Source organism: Varanus komodoensis, unplaced genomic scaffold, assembly GCF_004798865.1.
Source record: "Varanus komodoensis strain SLA01 unplaced genomic scaffold, ASM479886v1 scaffold26, whole genome shotgun sequence".
Lineage (NCBI taxonomy): Eukaryota > Metazoa > Chordata > Lepidosauria > Squamata > Varanidae > Varanus > Varanus komodoensis.
This window is the reverse complement of record NW_025335684.1, coordinates 1936374-1944589: the sequence shown is the minus strand read 5'-3', so window position 1 is coordinate 1944589 and position 8216 is coordinate 1936374.

The following is an 8216-nucleotide window of genomic DNA, read 5'->3' as shown; positions in this document are numbered from 1 at the left end:
GCCTGTTGTTCCCAATTACTCCGAGGTCTCTTTCTCTTTCAGTTCTGTTGAGCCACATCTTCCCCGTCTTGAGTCAATGCATTTGGCTGCCTTTTCGTAGGTGGAGGACTTGGCACTTGTCCCTGACCAAGCTCATTGCGTTGCTTTTGGCAGAACCGCATTCCGTTCCTAGGCAAAGCCTAAACAGATGGTTGCCCAAACATCCAGGCCCGGTCAGGACCAATCTAGAACTAGTCCACGCTCCGGAGAGCCACTGGCGACCTGAAGGAACAGGCTTGCCCCTCCATGCCCCACGGGAGGAAACGGCACCCAGAAACCGTGTGGCTCAGGATTCCCCTGACTTCCAGTTGAATCAGGAAGCAGAGGCAACCAAAAATTCCCCCCTGAGTATCATATCCCTGTAAGGATATTGCATTTTGTTCTTTACCCGGAGAGTGCTAGTCGCTGGCTGGATTAAAACTGCAATAAATGAGGGGGTGACTCTTCCATTCCTTCCGTGTCCCCTCCAGTGCCAGTTGCCCCCTCCCCTTTGCAAGGGTGGGCTGTTTGGCCTGATCAGGCTTGGCTTGGGGGGCGAACAAAGAAGGGGCCCGGTGGCTGCAGCCAGAGCCCATTTCCAGCCAGCACCGAGCCTGGCGAACTCAGCACTCAGCTCAAAAGGAAGCAAACTGTTCGAACTGGGGAAGTGCCTATTTTGGGCTTCCCAGATCCCGAGGTTATTCCATCCGTAACTGTGCTATAAATCATCTTCAAGCGCTGGAATATCAGAAGGCGAGCTGGGAGGTGCCATAATCCACGATTCGAACACCAGCTCAACCGCTTCGGCAATTCCCCATGGCAAGCTGCTAAAAGCTCAGGATTTCCTAGCCAAGGCTGCAAGGCAGGCAAACGCCGCGTGCCCCTTTACCTGGAGAGCAGCGAGCGCGCCCTGCCCTCCCAGCAGCGTCCCCCGGCCGAGAGCCCAGCCGGGCTTGGCTCTCCCCAGCATTTCAAAGCCACGTGCTTTCTGTCTTCCCTTCGAGCAGCATGCCTGCTGGATTTTTCAGCTGCCTCTCCTTCCGCGCTCCGGTGCCTGCGCCAGCAGACAGAAGCTGGAGCAAAGCATTTTCCGGGCTACCAAACAGCTCTCTGGCTCGAAACCCGTTTCTTTTCCCTTCGACAAGACTCCCTGGACAAAAACACCGCTTTGGAGTCCAGACGGGAATTCTGGCAGGCCTCAGAACTTGCCTGAGGAATGGAGGAAAGTTTCTCACATTCCCCCAACTCCGGGTTATTTGAATGAGTTTTCCAGCCAAGCTGTGGAATGCCGCGTAAACCAACAGGATGGGCTCGCGGGGATCACCTGACTCTCGGCAGTAAGTAAGCAACACACACACGCACCGTGGCTTTTGTCTGTGTGTCTGTCTGCAGGCCGCACAAGAGAGCAGAGGGATCGATTTCCGCTCTGAATGTGGGAGGGAGATGGGCCAGAAATTTCTCGGCATCTCTGGGAGCAGAGGAGACGCCTTGCAAGACAGAGCCAGCACGAGAAAAACTCGGAAGGAGGGGTGGAAGGGGCTTGCATCCGCAAATCGGCTCGAGGCAGACTGCCTTGCGCTCTGGAGAGAGCAAGCGTTAAGCTCGGAGCCGCGGCGGTGCCATGAGCGCCGCCAGATGCTTGGGACTTCGGCTCCCATGAGCCTCGGCTAGCACAGCCGATGGCCAGGAATCCTGGCAGGTGTGGCCCTGAGTGTCGGGAGCGCGCCAGCTGGGAAGGCTGTGCTAAACCGTTGAGTGGAAGCAGTCTGCACCAGAAGGAGGGCAAAACCAACTCCTTCCAGCCACAGCAGAAGCAAAGGCTGGAGAAGAAAACCAGCAGGGGGCGGTGTGGAGGGGGGGGCCACACGGACATTTGCCCGGCCACAGATTGGCGGGGCAAGCCATAGGACGGGATCGCCTGGATATCGACCAGCGCCAAAAGGCGAAAGCGTGAATTCCTGTTCCCCTCGTTTCCGCCTCTCATTCAGGGTGGCAACTTCCAGGTTTTGGGGGGCTCTGTCTCCCCGCTTGTCTCACCGGGACTGTTGCGCTCCTGCCAGCATGGCCAGATACATCACTGAAATCCCTCGGCACAGCAGCAGGGAGAAGGCTTCCTTTGGGAACAGAAATTTGCAGCAAAAGGTTCCTAGCACAGCGCTAGGAAACGGAGCCACTTTGCACAGGAGTAGAACGGAGCCGAGGGGCCCCGAAGGCACCCAGGGGGCAGATGCAGCCCTCTGGCCTCTGTCACCCACCCCTGTTCAAGGCTGTTCTTGTGCCTGGCATTCACCTCTTCCCGAACTCCGGTTGATTGAGGAGAATTCCTAAAAGTATTTCAGGCAGTGAGGGATTGGACTGCCACAGCTTCCTGTGCTCATTTTTCCACCGTCTCGCTGCTTTAGGGATCCCTCCACATGCATTGACAAAACACCACGGTTTGGGCACTGCTGTGGGTGCTGTCGCATCGAGATCCTTTGTGCTCTTTCACCCGCGCGCCACCAAAAAGCCGCTCGGCACAATTGTGGGCGTCATCCAAACATGTCTCCTTTCCGGTGGCATTTTCTCAACCTCCAGGATCCAGTGGAACTGAGCACTGCCGTGGGAGACGGGGCATGTGCCGCGAACCGCTGCGGGGCGAGCGAAATAGCACGATGGAAGGCCCCTAAGGTCTCAGCCGCACCTCGGAAGCCCGGGCGGTGGGAGGGGGAAGGAATGGAGAGATGCTGAGGTTTGGGAGCCTTCCTAAGAGCACAGTGCCCATCGCATGGATCACGGGGCAGAGCGCTCCTGGGCCTGAAGGCCACATCGAGTGTCTGCTGTTGCGTATCCAAACGTGGACCCGTGCGTCACCCACACCCCACACCCCCAGCAGCAGTCCTCCTCTCCTTGGGTTGCCAGAAACAGCCTTTGTCCCATTCTGCAGCTTCGGGGTGGCAGAGGCCACCCCCTTCCCTGGCCACCCCGACTCAGTCTCCTGAAAAGGGGAAGGAAATGCTTCAGGGACGGGATCTGTGACTGGGAATGCCAGGAAGGGCCGGTGGCTCAGTGGGACAGCGCCGGCTTGGCATGCAGAAGGTCGCAGGTTCATTCCCCAGCAGCAGCTGCAGGAAGGGCTGGAAAGGATGCTGCCCAGAATCCCGGCTCGGCTCGGCTCGGCTGCCGGTCAGTGCTGCCAAGCCAGTGCTGGAGGACCGAGCATCTGGGTTGGGGTCAGAGACATCCTCGGGGCCTGGTGGTGACCCTCCGTGTGAAGCATGTGCGGTGCATGGCAAAAGAGACCGGCGGGAGCATTGCACAGGGGGTGCTAATTCCTGCGGGGGAGCGGAAGCCCAGACTCGGGCCTCAGCAGGGTCTTGCGGGGGCTGCACATCAGCAAGTCATACTGGTTGTCCCGGGTCAAGCGTGGCCCTTTCCACGGAAGAGTCCAGAATGGGGGGAAATCCTCTTACGGGATCCCCCTCTGGAGGTTCGGTTTGGCTCGGCTCGGCTCGGCTCAGTTTGGGTTCAACTCGGCTTGCTTCGGCTCGGCTCGGCTCGTTTTTAGCCCTCCACAAAGGGCAAAGTGCTGCAGAGCAGCTTTCCCCGGCTTGGGCACAGACCCGGAAGAGCCGGCGGGTGATGGTGCCGCAAGGTGCTGCTTCCTTGCAGCTTGGCCCTCGCCTCGGCCATCAGGAGCTGGGAGGCGCTGCGGAGGAGCGAAGGCCCTCACCTGGGCGCGGCGTGGCCCCTCTCCCTCTCATGCGCGCACGCTCCCCAGCCAGGTCTTCCAAGCCAGTGGCCAGAGGCGATCTCCAAGGCAACGGAGGCAGCCGCGGCCGGGCTGCGGCGGAGGCGCCAGCGTGGGGGCTGCGGTTATCGCTGGACGAGTTGCAGGAGAACGGAAAGTCGGCTCTGGTTTGCTTGAGCCAGCCCAGAAGCAGCAATCACATCCCACCTTGTTCTTTCCGCGGCCCTCCAGTCCTCCCGGATCTTCTCACGTCCTCTCGGCTCCAGAACCCCTGCGGCAGGAAACAAGGACGCCGGGCGGCACGCCGCAGCCCCTGGAAGCAGAGCCGGGCTCCCCACGCCGGCTCCGGAGCAGCAGAGTTCGTGTCCTGCACAGCCTGGCTCCAGATTTGCCAGTTGGTCAGCAACCGGTGGATTCTTTCTCCCTGCTCAGTGGACGCCACCTTCATAGCCAGTGAATGTACTCCGTGGCACATGGGATAGACCCCAGACGCCAGGCTTTGATCCCGTATTTACACCGGATCTCATTCGAAGGTTTAACGTGCACTTTACCCAGAAAAGATGCCGCCTCCTCTCTTGACACAGTGCAGAAGGATGCCTGGCTCGTTCGGTTGACTCTTGACTGCCGTGGGTAGAAGGCATGCCTTCAGAACTGCTTTCCGTGGCTCAGGTATTGGCTTATATGGTTTACCTTCCATGCACATTTCCAGCGCATGGGGCGCAATTGCCGGAAGGCTTTTGTTGGACTTGTGAGAGCTGCGCCACGGAGGTTGGCACCTGAAGCAAAAATACCTATTTCCTTGCGTCTTCAGGCTGTTTTCTTGTGTCTTTGGCGAGTGTGTGTTGGGAAAGAACCGATCCAGGCATTTATACTCTCCCCACACATCTTCTTGCCCAACTTGGAGGGTTCTTGGTGTGTTTGGAAAGTTCAAGGGTGGATGTACTCTGTGCTGGTCATTCTTGCGGGGCTGATGTGCACACCCCTTTGACCCCCTGTCCTTCCTCCATTCCGCCATTCCTTGCAGACCACTGAAAGAGCCGTCACAATCACTGGCAAAAGCCAAGAGGTTTTGCTCCGGGCCCGCCCCTGCGAGTGCCACGTTATTTCCTCAGGAGGCGAGGGCCGCTCGAACCCCCGCCGCGCATGGCTTTGCGGCCTTGTGCACAGGCCGCCCCTGCCTTCGATCGCCTGGCCTTTGTTCCTCACCTCCCCATCACACGCCTCCCTCCTTCGGCAACTTGCTTGGGACAAGAACCGCCCGGCTGGGGGGGTGGGGGGAGCAGACGGGGTGGGGAAGCTTTGCCGCGATTCATGCGCCGGGTCACTGGAGCACGGGGGCTTGGCTGCATTTTAATTGAACTGTCTTTTCAGCGAGATCTATGCCTTAACCACGTTCCAGGTGCTGGTGCGCTTCGGGAAATCCAGTGGCAGCACGGGAGCCGTGTTAAGACGCATTCGTTGCTCCTTCGGGCGGGGGGGCTTTGAGAGACGGACGGGGAGAAGGAAAAGACCCAGGGGAGAAGGGAAGGCTTCGATTATCCAATCCATTTTCGCTGCCCTTCTGTGAATGATTCCAGAGGCAGCCTGGTTCGAGTCTGCTGCTGTGCTGAAGCAACCGCGATCACTGTCGCACCTTAAAGACAAACAGATTTGTCGTGGCGGCACCCGCGTCATCAGAAAGCTTTTGCCGTTACAAACGTGCCACTCTGCTCTCTTTTTGCTCTTCCGTCCGTCCTTCCTTTCTTCCTCGCTCCCTCCCTCGCTCCCTCTCCTATATAAATAAATGAAAGAGCACAAGGCACGGAAATACGAATGCTCTCCATAGGACACGCGGCAGGGAAGGAAAGCAATCTGGGACTAATCGAGACAGAAATGCGATTCTCTTTAAGCCAGGCAGACAAAGGTGTGGGTGGCCTCCATGTCGGGCCGTCGCCAATTTTCACGCCTTCCCGGGCTTCAGAAATACGCCACCAGCAGCAAAGCACAGCAACCAAAATAGGAAAGGGTTGCCCTGCTTTCCCAAAGAGAGGTGGCTTTTGCCCATGAGGAGATGCGCTGCTCTTCTTGCCGCGTGTGTGTTGGGGGCTGTTTCGATGCTGCACCCGAGAGCTGAAGGCACACTAGTGAGCTCTGCTGAGAAGGACGGGGCTGCAGGCCTTGGCAGGGAATCTTCCTCGAGCCGAGCCGTGCATGCTCGCCGTGACTGGGCTTGATCGCCGTGCACGCGTTGTTGAAAGGACGCTCAGCAACGCGTTTCTCTGCACACAGGCCGAGTGGCGCTTTGCAAGAGAACGCACAATTGCCCTTTGCCGTCTGCTCCAGGACATGCGCTCTGGACGACGGACTCACGTGTCGTTCCAGATGGTTATGCATGCGGGTCGCGTCTTTTCTGGTGAGTGCTTGGAACTCACAGCCAGCCCGCAATCTTGAGCAAAGCGAGTGAGCGACTGTTCGGGTTCTGATCCGGTCCGTGGTCCTTTTTTCCTCTTGAGGGGGACAGGAAGCACCGCTTTCTTGGCGGCAGCACAAACTGCTGTGGGCTTTGGCACATGACTGCAAGAGAGGCTCTTCCCCAGCTCATGCATGCATATCTATGCAAAATAAGCAATATTTTACCAGTTTCTCTGAATCACGCACATCCCACTTTCCTGTGCAAAAGCCAAATGCCCAACGTGCAGAGATGGGGAGAGAAGGCTCAAGAACCATAGAAAGGATTGTGGGGGCACCAAATGCCAGCGGCAGAGTGAGGGTCCGAAACCCAAGCCCCTCAAAAGCGATTCCCCCTTGAACTTTCCAAACTCACCCGGAACCCTCCGAGTTGAGCAGATCAAAGGGCTAGCGCGGCATTAGGCGTGAGGGAGGCCGAAGAATATTTGGGAGGCCGGTGGGGAAAGTAGAAATGGTCCTTTTGCAGCACTAAGACACAAGTTCATCACGCGATCGAGTGTGCACAGAATCACTCTGGGGGTGGTGTATGTATGCAAGCTCGCGTACAAGTTGCTCTCCGCTGCTTGCACAGGTCCTGACAGAACACAGGAGATGAGGTAGGCGAGAGATGAACCAGGACCAGGCCTTGGAATGCAGGTGCTGCATAAAGGCAGCCTGCTGGTGAAAGCATCGTTTCAGTGGGGGCCCTGGGGGAACACCGGAAGCGAGCCTGGCCTCGGATCTCCACGCATGGCAGCCCTCCTCAGCCAGGAAGCACGGCAAAGCCCCATCCTCGTCCCAGCCGCCCGCCCCGCGTGCCCCGGTGCAGAACCTGCGCATCGTCAGCAGCTCCTGCCGAAAACGCAAAACCGGGGGCGCCCCCAGCCCCCGGAGCGGCAGAGAGCTGCAAAACCCAGGACGGTTTTATCTCTGCAGCTCCTCGCTGCTCTCCCAATCGGTGTCTGCTGTTGAGAACAGACAGTTTCCAGATGGTGCTGTGCCAGTTGCAGAGTATGTGCCGGCTGAGGGATGTCGGGAGGGGAGGGGAGGGGAGGGGAGGGGGAGGCGGTTTTGAAGAGCATCCAGGCCACAGCCTGCGAGGCAGCGAGAACAAACACCAGAAGGAAAGATGCTGTGGATTGTAACCAGATTATAGGATCCAGAAATCCCAAAGCAGGGGATAATCTCTCTCTCTCTCTCCGCTAAGTGATTTCGAAGAGTCAAAGGTTTGGGGCAGGGGTCCAGGAATCCAGACGGCCAGGCACCACGGATGGCTCTCGGACTGAGCCGGCGTGGCACGCTGTAGAAGGCAGGAAACGGTGACCCCCCTTGCGGCGGCGTGTGCTGCAGGCGAGACCCGAGCGTGTCTTTGCTTTCGCCTCCGCTTCCTTCCCCGGTCCCAGGCCAGCAGGGGTAGAACGCGGGTCCGGAAGGTGCGGAGAATCTAAGGATGTGTGTGAGCATATGCAGAGTGTGAAGGGGAAAGGGGTAGGGGAGGGGGAGATGGTCACGCAGCAGTGGAAAAGGAATCCGGTTCCTTCCCCAGAGAAGAGCGACGAGGGCTCCCGCTTGGCCTCCGCGTGCAGCAGAACGCCGAGTGAGAAGCCGGGGCCGCCAGAGGGATGGCGAGACTTAAGAGGCACGTTTCTGAAAGCTCCTTCACACGCCTCTGCATGAAAAGCGGCTCACAGAGTGTTAGGATGCCGCTGCTGCTGCTGCGGGGAGTCGGTTTGGCATCGGGATCGGGATCCGTCCCCCGTCTCGGCTCTCCGCCACCTCATTCTGCTATGCATGAGGGCAGCCTCAGTCGTGCCCTCTGGGTAAACTCCGCTCAGATTTGTCACGAATCGCTCCCTGGTTGTATTAATAAACCTTTTTTGCATGCCTAGGCATAGATGGGGGAAATATTTATTTGTTAATTTATTATTTAAAGCTCTTGTATCCTGCCCTTCACAAAGTTCCAGGGCAACAGCGCCGTGAAATAAATTATAAACATCAATATAAATGGTACATTATCACCGAACAAGTGAAATCCTAAGTAAAA